Below are 17,389 nucleotides of genomic sequence, written 5' to 3' on the forward strand. Positions count from 1 at the left end.
TTCTAGCGTTTTACGTGCCAAAACTACGATATGATTATGATGCACGCCATAATAGTGGGGGACTCCGGATTAATTCTGACCACCTGATGTTCTATAAGTTGTACACAATGCCTGGCACACGTTAATATTATTTTGCATTTTTCCGTCATAGAAATGCAGCCACTGCGGCCGGGATTTGATCCTGAGCCCGCGAGCTTACCAGCTCATTGTCAAAGTCACTACGCTACCACGGCGTGCGCTCCCAACTTTTCAACAGAAGCTGCTGCACAGAGTACGTAGTTGCAAGAAAAGATAAAATGGAAACATTCAGGCAAATATGTCTAACACCAACTGAAATAAAATACAATTGCGAACACGACATCTACTTTGTTGTTACTCCCGGGCATCTCACATGATAGCGTCGCAAGCTTTGATGTCTTAAGCAAAACAAAACATTAAAAAAACATTTTTATGGTAAATGAAAGGTTCGACTTGAGTCCTGCGCGATTTTTTGCGTCATGCATGCGACAACAAAACGAATTGCAGAAATGTGTTCTGGTTATTCAGGGAACGAGAACTTCAGCTCTCAAGCAAGATAAATGTAAATTTGTCTGTCAAGAACAAATTTCACTTCAAATTTCACTTAAGTTCCCTCGTGTCTTCTTTGCCTCGCCAAGAGTGACCACGCTTATCCGTGCGCACCTATCTGTTCCGCCTTACACGTAAGCCTCCTCCCACGCACGCCCATTATCGTGCAGCATCCTCTCCTGATCCTCTCCTGATCGTGAAGCGAAGAGACACAGACTGCGCCACCATCCACACTCCTCCGAACCTGCCTATGCGTTGCGTTCTCTTTCCTTTGAACACTTCTAACTCCTGCTTTTATCCTCCAGATTTCACCGGCGAGGGCATCCTTTGCACACTGCGAATTCTTCGCCCATTCCACTTCGTATTTGTTCCTCTATCGCCCGCGAAGTCTGGTGTTCTAAGCTACAGACGTTTTTTTTTTATGAATGAGGCGTGTAACCCCAGGAGGAGGAGGCTATATGTGCTTTTAGCACTGCATGAACCATTCCTGCCAGTGGCAGCCTTGAGGATACTTGCTCTCTTCAAGAAGACCTCGCTACTCAATTTACTTCTTCGCTTGGAAAGCAATGCGAGAGTAGCTGCCACCTGGGAATACGCCACTATATAATGCATCTCGCCTAAACTTTTTCAACTGCGTTACGCTTAGATCTTCCCGTTTATCAATCATTTTTTACCTTTGGGAGAAGAAAAGCTTTGGTACTTGAGCCGCTTCGCAGTCTTACATTTAGTTAACTTTCTTGCATTTCCTTTCTTCCCCTTCTCTGAAATAAAATTCCAGGCATACAAGCCTGATTTGGTCAGAAGGGTTAGTCTTTATACGCATCAAATTATAAGCACTAACCTTGTGCTGTCCGACCGTTTGGCGGCGCCAAATAGTGAGAAGAAGAGAATCTGTTAATGCGAACAGCGTTCTTGATGTTTCATACCAGTTTTCTTTCCGGCTGTCTACCTAACCGCTTTGGTGCGCCGATCCCGAAGACAATACAATATATATGCTTCTAAGGCGTGCCTAATAATCAGATTCGCGTTTGGCGCTTAAAGCCACAGAAATGAAAACAGTGAATAACATGATCCGTGTAACATAATTACCGTCAAATATTAAACAGTAATATAATGAAATTCTATTCTGGATGGTCTCCGTGCACGGTTCGTGTCGGCGTGTTTTCCTTCTTTTTTATTTTTCTTTTCTTTTTTTTTTAAAGAGATGCCGTTGGGAGCGTATGAGGAAGTGAATAAAATTTATTTCGGAGACCAAACTGTTGATGCCCGATGTGTGGGCGGCCACCCTATTCCAGGTAGCCGTGACCAACGCAAGCCCACCACCTGTGCTACCGCAGTGTTTCCAAGCTTCTTGGTCTTCGCAATCAAGGCGCCATGTGGCGACGCCGCGGGAAGAGAGCTGTGATGGAATGGCATCCGAGGCGACCACGCGATAAGAGGGGATTAAGGTAATTAGCTTAACGGGGCGCCGAACCTGGTTTTTATCAGTTTTTCTCCGAGCTGTCAGTCCTTACACCGAGGTCTGGACACGTTACCCTCCATCATAGTGGAAGTGTACCTGGAGGTTTCTTTACTCGCAGACCCGAGCGCCGAAGTAATCATGCTGTGTGTCCTTTATGCTGCTCACTCAACGGTTTCATCAGAAGGGCGTCTTTCCTCTGACGAGCGCTTTCAGTCCTGTCACTGTCAGTGCGTGCAACGTTCATGAATCAGCGTTTGCCGAGCCAAGCTCATCTGAGAACATTCTCTGCTGTGAGAGTAAAAACTAACTGTAAACAGCGTATATATACACACACACAAGATGTTAGCACGCTTAGAGTGCAGTGCCACCAAAATAAACAACTTCTGCAAACTCCTGGACGACAGGAGTTTGTAGAAAAAGACAATGAGGAGGAATTGCACGTGTCGCTTCATTCCTTGTTACGAGATCGATGGCCTAGAGTTGTTTCCTGCTGGTTGCAGCTGGTTGCCGCTGGAAACTTGAAACCAGTAATAGCAAAATCGGTAGCAGGATAGAGAACTATAGCTGAACTGGTCCATTTGGACGCAAAATGGTCGATGGTCCAGTGGGCATTACGCCATGCACAATTATATCTTTAAAGCAGGTGATCCCGGTACTGCGGCCTGCGCTGCCTTAATTCATTTTTATGACATCGTCCTTTTATGAGTAAATTGTTCTGCGGCTCGTTGATTTGTTCTTTTTTATTTGTTACTGAATGTACGTTGGAAATAAGAGTTGAAAGTCGAGAAGCAACGCACAAAGTACAGCTAAGAGAAAAGCCTGACTTGCAAAAGACTGTGGGCCGTTGTATCGACTCCCTGAAAAGAAACATCCGCGAAAAGCTAGGACTCACTGCTTTTGATGATCCGAATTGAAGCAGTGAGGTAGAACGAAAAAGAAACTAACTTCTAGGAAGTTGAAGTATGTTGCGTAGACAGATAGGTTGGCAAGAAGGCATTGATAAATGATGTTGATACAGTGAACGGGTTTTTCTTCTTCCAACAATTTGCTCTGTTCTCTAGAGACTTAGTTCCTGCTCCGAGAAGAAGAAAAACGAAATAAATAAATAACGAAGCCGCATCGACAAAATGCCAGCACACTGAGAGAAAAGGTGCTATTTGAAGACTTTCCCCTGGAAGAAAAGTTTCGCTTTTCCGTGGATTTGAGGCATGGCCAGGTTCATGGTACTCACGGGAGCCCTTGTGTTAGGTTTTTTTTTATTATGGTGGATGCAACGCTTTCCGGTGGTGCTTCGGTGTTGCTGTAAATGGCCCACACGATCGAGTATGAGTGCTTCCACTTTAGTCGCGGTGGCCTTCATTTTGAACTGCCTCTTCAGAGCTCAGTTTCGGCGAATGCGAAGGAGGATATTTTAGTTTCGAGCTCCACGAAAAAGGTTACGCTGTCTATGAAGTCGAAAACTACGAGGCAAAAGGCAAAACAGCTTCATTTCTGGCCTACAGCACGAATAAACTAGGGCCGAATTTACAGAACTTGTCGTTCGCATTTGCATTTTTTGTTGTTTTTTTTTGTTGTTTTTCATTCAGTATCCGCGCTCGCTATTAACATATGCGACCTCACGACAGACTGGCATCTGATCTTACGAACAGTTCAAGCGTATAAGAACTTATTTGTGAATACGTTTCCTGGTGTGTTGTTGATTTGACCCCCACTCAGTATAGCCTGAATATTCACAAAAAAAAAGAGAAACGAAAAGAGATTTGATTTTGTACTGGCGTGTTGTACTGTCCGACGAAGATTCCGTGCAAAGGCTACAGTTAGAAGGATATTGCTCATATTTCAAAATAAATTATTTATTTGTAACCAGGTTCGCTCAGAAAACAACCTAAAATACTTGTTTTTCTTTCTATTTCGTTTTCTTTTTTCAAGCCCAAGCCTTATATGCTTTAGTAGGTTACACCATTGCTTTCTTGTTTAATTACTTCCAGAGTATGCCACCTTCCTGTCGCTGCATGCAGCGAGCTCTGTTCCTATTTCTGGCAGAACATTTCTTACTTTAGTTAAAATGCCTGATGTTTAAGCTCGTTTCACACGTTCGGAAACCATATGCAAAAGCACAACGTGCGCTGCTGTGGCAGCAGATGAAGGCGTGTCACACGCCCTTACTCACCGTCGCCCCGGGCGACGTGGACGTTGAAAACTGCGCGTGACAGGAACTCAGGCATGCAGCAACGTCAACGACTGGCACTGCCAGTGAACAGCTCTATTGTCGACAGTTTTGGATTTTCTCCAACAGAGGAGGAGCGTGTTCAAACTCGGTAGTTTTTTTGTGCGTCGTAGCGTGCGGTAGAGCAAACGCATTGTCTTTCAACAGACTTGAGGCATCATCGACTAGCGCGAAAAACGCATATAACGACAGCAAGAAGCACACAGGACAAAACGCGAGCACACAGTACAGTACACCTAGCGTCCTGTCCTGTGTGCTTCTTGCTGTCATCCGATGTCACTTTCGTGCTATTTAATGATGGCGAAAGTCTGTAATAGGCACCAACCAGTCCAACTGTCTTATATAATTGCTCTTTTACTCTCTCTCTCTCTCTCTCTCTCTCTCTATATATATATATATATATATATATATATATATATATATATATATATATATATATATATATATATATATATATATATATATATATATATATATATATATATATATATATATATAGGTTTCGATACAGAAGCCCTGCTTCCACATGTGTACATCTAAATTGAAGAAAAGGCTGGCCTCGTAAAGAACTCTGCCAATTAGAAAGCGCGTGCTTTGACGCTCGTATAACACATCGACAGACATGGCGTAAGAAAAACACCAGTGTGTTCTTAATAGCATTTAACAGACCTGCCTGTATCTGGAAAACCGGGAACATTTCTCACTTTTCTAGCATAACATTAGGAAACGCCAACCGTTTTGGCCAAGCTTGTGAATTGGACAACGCGCACGTTACCGAAATAAAAAATAAAAATAAATAAAAATTAAACACTCACTCACACACACAGTGTCTTCAATAAAGGGAGGAATACCGCAGGCCCTAAGTTAGTAGGCTATCGTTGTCTTCACACAGTGCAAAGTTAGTCCAAAACACATCTGTGCCTTGCCCCTCCATTGCAAGGCGCATATAAAACAATTTACAGCAATTGTACAAGTGTACCGGAAACTACAGTTTCCTTCGGCAGAGCTTGAGGCTTTCTCCTGAGTACCGGGCCATTCTAAACGATGAAGGAAGTGTTCGGCGTGGAAAAGGGGTGGAAGGGATCTTTGGGATAGACGTTAAACGTTAGATCTTTTCGATTCAGTGGAAACATTTAAGACCAAGCGCTAGGGAACGTGGAGCCTAATGGAAGCAGTTAAATGAGCCTTCGCGAATACTGAAGAACACGCTCGAAGAGATAGAGCTGCAGACATGCATCCCTCTTGGTAGATGGGCGTATAGTACGCGTGACTGAACCACACCGTTTACTGTACAGGCAGCGCTTAAATTTCTACGCTGCTCTTGTCGTTAAGGCTATCGACTTCTATTTATTTGCAATGTAATTTTTTTTTCGTAGTTACAAAGCAGTACCATTAGGTCCCTGGCTTTGTGGTGTACTGTAGGCCGCGAATAATTTCTTTCGCACCCGTCTGTAGTAGAGTGAAGGCACCGGTGTAGTATAGTAATTAATATGGTTCGTTTCTACGGGCGTACTTCCAATAAACACAAATCTCATCCTTTACGCCCATTTGGTTTCTTTCGGGCTTCTGACTTTCTCTTTGTCTTCCTTCCTCTTCCTAAGATCGTGGTTCCATCTTTTAAAGTTAGCACGTAGGGTGGTCTGACACGCCGGCTTTTCTTCTCGCAAAAGAACTTCTTATTCTTTTTTATTACGGCTACAATCACAACAAAAGCGTGATTATAACCTTTCCTGCCACTTCCAGTAAAGTGACCCAAACGACAACACACCTTCCGTACTTCGTAACATCAACGTACACGTCATTCGTGCGTTCAAGCAATCATCTTATTGCAATCTGTAGAGTGAAAAAAAAAATCAAATACCTTAGCGACGTTTGTTATCATGAGTGTCCGTCATGCAAATAGTTTCGCGGTGTAGTTGGCACGTGGATCTTGAAAACTGAACATGTTGTAGCGCAATTGAACCGGGCACAAACAAGACAAACGACGCAGACGTGCGCTAGTAGCTGGTGGCTCGGTGAAAAATAAAAAAAAATTACTGATCATCAGTATTTTGTCTTACTTGCTTCAGTTTGTTTTGGCACCATATGTCTCCCAGCGCTGAGTCTTCGCTAATAATAAATATCTGGTGGCATGAGTGTTTATCACTTTCGAGAGAAGAAGAAGAAGAAACTTTAATAAAGAATAGTCCGGCATTTCTTGCTGTGGTGGCCTCAGGTGACGGCTCGAAGTCCTTGGACTCGAGCGGCATTTTCGGCTTGCCGGACGGCCCAGAGCTGGTCTGCCAGCTCTGAACTTCTGATAGCCGCCTCCCAGCGGCGGCGACGCCTACTTTCGAGAAGAGAGAGAGAGAGAGTGAACTTTAATAAGCACCAGCAGTTTTGTCGGCTGGGCCTAGGCCCCCCACGATGGGACGTCGAGGTCTTGCCTCTTCGCCGCTTCGTAGGCCTGTTGGGTCGCCCAGAGTTGGTCGTCGAGGTGGGAGCTGCGCAGGGCGGCGTGCCATCTCGACGAGAGGGTCACGGGATTAAGGTCTTGATATTGGTGTTTGCACTCCCATAGCATGTGGGGGAGTGTTGCCGATTCAGTTTTACAGACCTTGCACGTCTGGCTCGGGTAGATGTCGGGGTATATAGTGTGATAGCGTGTGAGGGAGGGGTATGTATTCGTCTGTAACAGGCGAAGGGTGGTTGCCTGTGCCCTGTTTAACTTGCAGTGAGGGGTGGGGAAGGTTCTCCTTGCGAGGTAAAATACTTTCGAGAAGCATATTTTTATTATGTATCACACGACATCATGTGAAACATTAATGTAATACATATGTATACGTTTGTGTACATAGAATATGCATATGTATGTATACATATAATATATATATATATATATATATATATATATATATATATATATATATATATATATATATATATATATATATATTGATTTTGCATTCTTGTGGTATGTGAGATTGAGTGTGTGTTAAATAATAATATGTAAGATAACATATTGTAATTGTATACTGGGAGTTATTTTACACAACTGTATTGTAACTAGTTTCCATAAACTGAAAGTCTCTGCATATATTTATGTTTCAAATACTGTTTATCCACACTTTATGCGTGATTGTATTGCTACACCAGCCGCTAGCGTGCCTGTCTGGGAGACCGGAGCTTTGTCAAGCCGAAGAAATTTCGGCTTTTTTTCCGGCTCTCACTTTTTCACCTTGTAGTTAGTGGTGAAAATAAAAATCATGATGATGATGATGATGATGATGATGATGAAATGAGTAAGCATTCGTGAAGGCCACGCCAAGTCACAAGCGACACAGAAGTGTCTCCTCAGCTCTAGATAGTCCTGAAGGAAGGCGTAGCGTAGATTCGGATACAAGGTGTGGAGACGAGCGTTGGTAGATTTCAACGAGTTACACTTTGAAAGTGTCAGTTCACGCGCGAGGGAATGGAGCCTTGTAGCTGCGTCTGTTCTGGACAACAGTATGGCTACACAGTGACCTCATCTGCACGGTCATTTTGGTAGATGCAATGGTCTGTTATCTACTGATAGACTATGTAGTGTTGTTTCTCTATTGCGCGGTGATGAAATCTTATGTCAGCGACTAGTTGTTCATTCAGTCCAGTACAATAGTTCTAAATAAATGTCCATCCCCTTTTCTTTCGTCCATGTGATTTTTGTCTGATATCTCTTCAATCTGGCCATGTTAATATTGCATGCAGCTCAGGACACGTTGGGGTGAGCATGAAGTGAAGATTTGTTTATCGCTAATGCGTGTTTGGTGTCACACGAAGACCGGTATGGTTTCGTTTGATTTGATGGGTTTTGTGTAGGAATCATTGTAGGACATCTAGATTCTTAATGATTGGCAAGAACACACACTGAGTGGCAAAATGACAGAAAATAAAATAAATCGAAGAACCTGCTAAATATATTTCATCATTCCAATAAAAGATCGGAGTGCTTCAGCATATGAGCCAACACCATGTGTTTAAGTATTACGTAGGAAATCATTTTTACAGCGTAAGCTGTTATGGGCTCAGTCCAATAGCCGCTTCGGTTGGCGATATCCGCCAACGTCGCTGGTGTCCATTGCAGCTACCACCACGAAAAAAAATAAAACCAAAAATACACCCAGTTCGCGGTGGGATCTAACCCCGGTGTTGCGCGGGGGAGTCAACAACTCTCTCACTGTGCCACGCCAACGCTTTCTAGTCACTTCAGAAACATGCCCTATTCAGGCCTCCTAGCACGTCAGGAGACGTGCGATGTGAAATGCACGCCGCGTAGCGTCGATGCGTGCACGCTTTGCATTACAATTGCATATTATTGCACCAGGTGACCCAGGATGCAGAAGTGACATCGTATCATGCCACTTGTCATATGATGATGATGCGCCTGTTAGTATTCACTGCACGTTGTGACGCCTCCGCGCAAGGCACGATCCGCCGCTGAAGAAGCGAATCGCGCGGCTCCAACCAGGCAACGTCGGGCTCAGCAGACCGCTGTGCAGAGAGCAGCACAACCGCAGCTCGCTGTCGACGCCGGACTGACCGTTCAGTTCGTTCTCTTGAAAAAGGACGCAAGCACACTCCGCCGCAATGACTCTTTCATGCTTTTTGTCGAAAATCAGGGATTACACGTTCTTGACAAACAACCTCACGTGCATGAGCACACGCACATGTGGGTCTTCGCGGCGAATTTGTCGCGTCTGATTTTCGGCTGCGCAGCCTGAAATCAGGCACGTCAATGATTTTCCCTTTTTCGGGGAATATTCAGCCATAACGTTAGGCCAAAGGGAATCTTTTTTGATACTATAGGAAATTTAAGATTCGTTGGATCAAGTACTAAAATTATGCCAGTTGGCAAAAAGATCATATTGTCGATCCACCGCATGTCATTGTGATAGCGCCAGCTTAATTTCGAGTCGGCCATTTTGTCGTTCTTATATTCGGCGTTGTTAAATAGTCAATTTGGTCTTTCGTACTAGTAAACATAAACTTCAACCTGTTACATGAATATTTGCTAATAAGTAATACCACTAAGAATCTCAAAGCTTCAGGGCGTCGGTTGTAGGCAACCTGAAAAGTTCCGAATATGCCGGGAAGAGATGTCTGGAACAGAACAGAACGGCACATTAGAAATTAAGTTCTCATTATGCTGTCCGAGTAATATGTAAAAGAAATCATGTGACGTTACGCAATATGAGTGTAATCATCTAATATACGTGGTTGCCCAGATACGTTTTCAAAGACGGTCTGTGTGGGTGTTTGTGCAGGGAAATTTTCTATATTTCTATTTAGTCGTCTGAGAAAAACCGTGGAAAGTTTAAATTTTTATGTTTACGAATGGGAAATTCTCGTCTGAGGTACGGAACATCCCTGGCACCTAGTAGCACCTAGTGACAGCCCTTATCCCAAGTTGGCAGTAAAGGGCCAGAAACTGACAAACCGCAAAGTTCGTGGGCGAGCCAAAGAGATCTATTGCTCTAATATCCACACGTGCACAATATTCACCCAACATTCGTTAATGCAATGACTTATGCTAACTTAGGTGAGGTCTTCGGAAATTCGCGACATAAACAGACATGACCGGGCAGAGTAAGCACCGCATTGTATGGCTCCTTTTATGTCTTCGTCCGCTATCTCCTTCTTCAGATTCTAGAAGTGAACATGGCGTGGCCCACATTCATGTCTTTCCTTCCCACAATCTCGCTCTCTCTCTCTCTGGGAAGTAACCATGGAAGTATGTGCAGTAGGCATCAAACGTTTAGAGACGGTGAGTTCAGAGAAAAAGCACAATCTTTTCGCATTCTGGGCACGCGAACCTGGTTTATGTATTTGCCGCCCGTACAAGCATATATGCGAACAGGATAGTCACGTACGGTTTGCTGGATACGGTCACAAGTTGCTAAAAAATTCAGCATCTTCTCAAATTACGTTTGTTCGAAAACACTTGAGGTCAACTGTATCAGCAAGCTCCGTTATCTGCCATGCTGCAAAAGGTGCACTAATTGGAGCTTGGTCAATATCAGACAACTCATGTATTGGTCAATTGAAATCGATAGAACAAACAATATAAAAATGAGGAATCAGATCGGCCAAAATGTAAGTAGACAAGAACACTTTGAACGCTCTGAGCAGTGAAGCCGATCTAGGTGGACAAAATCCCATTTTCGAAATACAAGAGTCGAATCCCTGTATTTTTCTTCACGGGCCTTTTTCATTTCATCGACCTCACAGTAGAAGTAAATTATAAACTTAAAAAAAAGAACATTTGCAATGATGCTTTCTAGCTTTTGCGCTTTCAGAAGTAAGAAAACAACCGCAAAATAAGGTTAAAAATCTAGATGTCGAAAGCGGATTCACATACAATATGACAGCAAATTCTATCGCCACCTATAATACAAGACGAGGAAACCGTGCGGAGAAACAAGAGACTATCGTCTAAGAAAAATCTCGCTATTTATTTATTTATTTATTTATTGTACCCTCAAGGCATACAAGCATTATAGAGGGGAGGGGATCAATCATTCAACATAAGTTCAGTTATTTGCACATACACAATCAAAAATTTGAAAAAATGGGAATGAATGTAATTTCTAATAACAAAAATTCACACTGTCATGCACGGCTTATACAATGATTACGGCAAGAACACACCATCGCAACCGATTGAGACACTAAAAGATGAAGTTTCCAACCAACATAGAGAAAAAAAAAAGTTGGAATGCGTTAAATTTCGCTGGAAAGAGCATCACGAAAATGGTCACAGTTGGCAATGTTAACTAATGAGGCGGGAAGATTGTTCCAGTCGAGGCTGGTTTTGGGCAGGAAAGAGTGCGAGTATGTTGCAGTGTTTTGGTGAGGGACATGGACTTTATGGTTGTGATCAAGTCGAGATGAAACAAAATTAGGCGGTTTAATCAGACGCGTCCTAAGAACATGATTATGATGATAGATCTTATGAAACAATACAAGTCGAGATAGTTTCCGTCTATTTGCAAGCGGGGGCAGATTAAGTATTGATTTCATGTTAGTTACGCTGGAAGTTCGATGATAGTCACTTAGAATAAAACGTGCTGAGCGATTCTGCATTGCCTCCAAGTTATTGGTAAGAGTTGCAAGGCCAGGGTCCCAGATTGACGATGCATATTCAAGGTTAGATCGGACATAAGTGATATACAACTGTCGCTTGAGTGATGAAGGTGCGAGAGAGAAGTTCCTTTTCAGGTACCCAAGCATGCGATTGGCTTTTGAAGTTACGTGCTCGATGTGGTACTTCCATGAAAGGTCATTAGTAATATGTACACCGAGGTATTTATAGGTAGTTACAGATTCTAACGCCGTGCTGTGAAGAAGGTAGTTTGGGCAAGGCATGTTATTACGCGCTACTCTCATTGATTTACATTTCAGAATGTTAAGCTTCATTTTCCACGTTTGACACCAAGCAGAAATATTATTTAGGTCACTTTGAAGGATTATTGTGTCAGTGTAATTAGAAATGTTGCGGTAGATAACACAATCATCAGCAAAAAGACAGACAGAAGAAGCTATGCTAGTAGGTAAATCATTAATATAAATCAAAAATAGTAATGGGCCTAAGACTGAACCCTGTGGCACTCCGGCGGAAACAGGTGCCTCCAGGGAATCGGTTCCATTCACCGTGACGAATTGAGTCCGGTTAGAAAGAAAGTCGCGTATCCAGTTCAGTACTAAAGGGTCAATGTTTAGGCTGGTTAGTTTTAGTATAAGGAGCTCATAGTTTACACTATCAAAGGCTTTCGCAAAATCCAAGTATATGCAATCAGTAATGAGGCCGGCATCAAGGAACGCGTGAAGGTCATTAGTAAATGTTAGTAGCTGTGTTTCACAAGAAAAATGTTTACGAAAACCATGCTGGGATGGATGGAAAAAGTTATTCGACTCCAAGAAGTTAACTAAGTGAGTAAATATGACATGTTCTAATATTTTGCAGGGAACAGATGTTAGTGATATCGCACGATAATTGCTTGGGTTGTGTGCGTCACCAGACTTGTAAAAAGGCACGACCTTGGCTACTTTCCAATCCTTGGGCAAGCATCCATCGTTGAGCGATTTGGTGAAAATGTAATTCAAAATGATAGAGCTGTACTCATTAGTGTTTTGCAAGAATTTAGCGTTGATGCCATCCCGACCACATGAAGATGATCGTTTTAGTCTGTTAATAATAGCACGAATGCCGGCTGGGTCAAGCATGATGGGATCCATAGCTGTAAGATGTGCTCTCGGATAAGAAGGAAGAGTGAATATTGGGTCCCAGCACAAGTTTGTGAAGGTGTCATTAAAGATTGAGGCGCAAAGATGCTTCGGAACTGGTTCACCATTGTTATTGAGAGATACGTCGTTGTTATTGCTGCTTTTCATTGTGTTCCAAAAGCGTTTAGGGTTAGTTTTGAGTAAGGACGGAAGCGTTGAATGAAAAAAGGTATATTTCGCCGTTTTCAGTGCCTCTGAATATGCCGTAGAAGCGGCTTTGTGTACAGCCCATCTCTCTGGTTTAGGCGATTTTTTCGCACTATGAAACAGCCTGCTTTTTTTGTTCGATAACCGCTTGAGATATCTGTTATACCAGGGAGCGTTAGTGTTGTCGTAAACAGCTCGTAAAGGAATAAATTTGTTAGTTAGATCAACTACTTTTGTTCTAAAAGAATTCCAAAGTTCTTCGAAGGACTGCACATTGTAGGTTGAAATTAAGTTGTCAAGGAAGGAGGAAAGTTCAATGTTAATAGCATCGTAATTGCCACAGTTGTAGTCCCGTATTTGTTTGAGCAGTTTTTGTGCACGTGTAGATGGAATAGACAATGTAAAATGAAGAACATCATGGTCACTTAATCCAGGCACATGAGTAACGAGTGACGTCATATCAGGAGCAGATGTAATTGATTGATGGCCGACAAGATGTCCTCTGCTGTCAATGTATAGGCATTGATTTCTTCTTCACTTTATTGTTTTTTATTGCTGCTTTCATACTTGCGACGAGAGTAGAACGTGCTGTAAATGTGGTAAGATTTATTTTTTATACACTATTGCTAAATTCAACTCGACTACCCACATAAATAGATGCAGTTGCCAAGATTTAGGCACACTAAGATATTCACGACCCATCACCGGCTCTTTGAGCTTTCATGATCAAAGAGTATAGCATCTTCTGCTGCTTATATTTAACAGACAGGTCTTGAATGTAGAAGTTCAGCGAAAAGATCTTTCGAGATAAAATATCTTCGCATTTATTGAATGCTTTGAGAAACCAAATGAATCATTCACATCATTGCTTCCCTTTGTGGTGCTGTTATAACGTCATCGGCTGTTATTTAGTTAAACGTTTTTGTAAAAACGGTTAGCGTTTGCAATAGTTTTGCTACTATTTTCGCCAATGCCCGGACAAGGTAGCGGCGAATCGCAGAGTAACGCGTTGTATTGAGAAGGCCATAGTTCAAGGCCATATGCACGCAGGAGTGCCGGGTGTGGAGGGGGGGTGGGGGGCAGAGGGAGAAGACGCACCTATGGAGACGATAGGGTTCTAGGCTGTGCGGTGCGTAATGTGGAGTGTGTGGAGCTGGTTCAGCGATGTCAGGAGCCTGGTGCAAAGTTTCACATGTGAGCGGGTTAACCCATTCCTTCCCCGACCATCCCGCGTGATCAGGAATCCACACAACCTTCACTGCTGCGTATAAAGAATATGTTACGAGAGGGGCAAGTGAAACAGGAAGCATACCCTGATGAAGCTTGCTGCAAGCTTCCATGAAACCAGTAAATATAGTTGGAGGTATTAGAATTCGGAAACAGATGATGAAAGGCTGCTGCCAGGGCATGCAGCTCCGCGAGCGTTGGATCAGTAACAGAAGGCAGTCTGCGATTAACTACAGCTCGAGGATATGAAAATATAACAAAGGCGGAATTGCAGGAAGGTGTGCTGGCGTCAATGAAAAAAAAAAAACAAGGCTACTAGGCATGAGTGAGGAGGTAGCGCGGAGGAGGTAGCAGTGCGACGCCCCTTGGATGGATAGCGGTTGACAAGTCTCTCCTGTCTTGCAGCCACGGACGGAAACTAATCTCGGGGACCGCAACTACCGCTGGAATCGCCGCATTGCTGTGCATAGGCTGTTCTGCTGATTCTGGCCGAGATATCTGACGTCAGCCGCCCCAGAATTTACTACGATGGCCGGCGCGAGCTTCAGCTACACAGTTGCATTTGGTTGCGGCAGCAGTGCGACGCCCCTTGGATGGACAGCGCTTGACAAATCTCCCCTGTCCTGCAGGTTGGTTGCTTTACTTCCCTGCTCTAATTTGCTTAAGCACTGCTGCTGCTGCCAAATTGCAAAATTGTTTTTTTGTGGTCCTTTTCTTTGGTTTCTTAGATAGACATGGCTAATGGTAATGAATGCCCTGGATGTTCTGAAATGCTTCCGGTAACGGGACAGTTCGTCACTTGTAAAAGGTGCGAATTAACCTATCGTTTCGGCAGGTGCTCTGGCATTGCAGCGTAAACTTAGAAGAAGAAAGCGGATGGCACTCTTCCTGAATGGGAAAGCAAAACATGCTCGCAAGCTACTCTGCGCGTTGGCGTCACTTCTGTCCGTAATCCAGCACCCAATGAGCAGGATGTAGGAAGAGAGATGTCTGCCATTAACAAAAAATTGAATGCATTGCTGCCTCTGACAGAAAAAGTCGAATCTCTTCTGGAAATGAAAAATGCAGTCATAAGTGTCAATGAAACATATGTCAGATAAATATGACGAACTTCTGAAAAGGCTGTCAGATCAAGACAGTGAAATCACAGGAATTAAATATAGCATGGAGCATGTCGAGAATTCTGCGGCACGAAGCGAAGTTGAAGAATTGAAAGATCAATTAAATGATTTAGAACTATATGGAAGAAGGCTCAATCCAGAAATACATGGAGCCCCCTATGAAGCGAAGGAGGATATTCAGTCTAAGGTAAACAATATCGCTGGGCACCTTGGTTTGGCCCCGCTGACTGATGATGTGGAAGCCGTTCACCGCTTGCCCACCAAAGGTGATCGAACGCCGCCGATCATAGTGCGATTTTTCTCGCGTAAAACAAAGGCAAAGTGGCAAGAAAGCGCTAAGCAATTAAGAGACACTAAAGCAGATTTGCGTTTCTATGACAACTTGACACCTCTCAATAAGCATTTGCTGTGGCTGGTACGTACCACCGCCAAGGAGAGGGGCTACGAATCCACGTGGTAGAGAGATGGAAAGATTATGGTTCGTACAGTAAGCGGGGAAGCAGCATTGCATATCATAAATGAATCACACCTTGAAAAAATTAAGCACAGATCCCCCTCATCACATAGCTTTCTCGCTGTAACAAATGGAAACGCAGGCAGAAACTAGGTTTTCGAGCAATGCATAAGACTCGCCCCTATGTTTCTAATGCAAATAAATATAGACAAAGAACGCAACCCGCATACCAATGTATACCACAGTGTTGGACAATTTAAAAAAAACGGTAGCATATACTTTTCGTGAGCAGAGCAATAAATTCGCGATCTTCTTTCTGCCTGAATACAATAATTTTAATTAATACAGCTGATGATATTAGTGTTTTTCTCAGCAACTTAGACTACAAATTTGATATTCTGTCATTTACAGAGACGTGGTTCACGGATTGCCACAACGCTGCATCGCTAGATGGCCATTCCAACGTATCACTTTGCAGAAAAAATCATAAAGGAGAAGGCATCTCACTTTGCTTTCGTAATGCTATAGCATATACTTAGCTTGAAGAGTTCTCTACGGTACACGTTGACTATAAAATCTTGGTTGTTAAATCAAATGGTATAATTGTAGTTTTATATACAGGCCTCCCTCCGGAGAGATAAGCAACTTTTTGTCGTGTTGAGGAGATACACTCCGCTACATTGCTAACACTAACAACTCGCTTGTTGTACTCGGTGATTTTAACACTGACATAAAATCAGGTAGTGTGGCGTCTAGAGATTTATAGGATATTTTGTCAAGGTATACTTGTGAGAATGTAATTTCGGCACCGACAAGAACAACTGAAAATAGTGAAACTAGTATTGACTTGTGTTTTACGGATTTTCTATGCTCTGATGTTATTTCTGGTGTACTGGCTTCTGATCTCAGTGACCATCTTCCATTTTTCGCTATCCTACCTATTCATAAATATGAGTTAAATAATTCAACACAGCATTCTTGTTAGAGAAAATATAATGAGAAAACATTGAGCCATTTTTACGAATTAACCCTTCAGTTGGACTGGTCTGACGCATACAAGGAAACAAACCTCAGCCTTTGTTATGATATATTCTTGAAAAAAAAATTAGCCATATACGAAATTGCTTTTCCACTGACTCATCGTACCAAACACAAAAGGTCCAGAAAGCCGTGGATAAATATAGAACTATACAAAATAATTGTTCACAAAAACAAGCTTTTCGCGAAGTTTTTACAAAGTAGAGATTTAAACTTACTTTGTACTTTCAAAGTAACAACAAATAAACTAAGTTCTGATTTCAAAAGAGCTAAGCAAGGATATTACAGCAAGACATTTTTTGAGAAACATACTCGGGCGCAAATATGGAAAGTTTTCAATAAATTGCGTTCGAAAGCCAACTCACCAATACCAAACGAGATCAATATCGGCGGAACGGTTGATAGCGGTGCCTCTCTATCAAATAAATTGAATGATTACTTTCTAACTGTATGCTCTGGTAACAATGTCACCTCTACCGGTCCACACCCTACTGACTAGCTGCTTAATTGCTCGGCAAGTTCACTCTATCTCGGGCCGGTGACGCCATATCAGATAGAGATGTACGTGTCACAACAAAAGAATAATTCTTCTACTGGAACTGAGGATATTAAAGCGGAAGCAGTGAAAACTATAGCTAATGTAGTTGCACCCGTCCTGGTGCACATATATAACGTAATGTTAGAAAAAGGGATATTTCCGCAGCAGCGAAAAATGGCAAGGGTGTGGCATTCACAAAGGCGGCAGTCATGATGATCTTAATAATTACCGCCCAATCTCAGTTCTACCTGTATTTTCCAAAATTGCAGAAAATGTTATCCAGAGCGGATTAACATCTTACCTCAGT

General features: G+C 42.8%; 1 protein-coding gene across 6 annotated transcripts in view; it reads left to right on the plus strand.

Moving 5' to 3' along the window:
* LOC135917655 (uncharacterized) overlaps window positions 1-17,389 on the plus strand; it is a 597,391-nt gene that overhangs the window by 162,701 nt on the left and 417,301 nt on the right. For 4 of the 6 annotated variants that reach the window (XM_065451225.2, XM_065451224.2, XM_070537234.1 and 1 more), the window contains 2 exons: window positions 1,863-2,015; window positions 14,337-14,560. The gene's annotated coding sequence lies outside the window, so the exon portion shown is untranslated. The remainder of the gene's footprint in view (window positions 1-1,862; window positions 2,016-14,336; window positions 14,561-17,389) is intronic. The other 2 variants (XM_070537235.1, XM_070537236.1) reach the window with 2 other exon arrangements.

The sequence above is a fragment of the Dermacentor albipictus genome, chromosome 4 (assembly GCF_038994185.2).
Source record: "Dermacentor albipictus isolate Rhodes 1998 colony chromosome 4, USDA_Dalb.pri_finalv2, whole genome shotgun sequence".
Taxonomy (NCBI): domain Eukaryota; kingdom Metazoa; phylum Arthropoda; class Arachnida; order Ixodida; family Ixodidae; genus Dermacentor; species Dermacentor albipictus.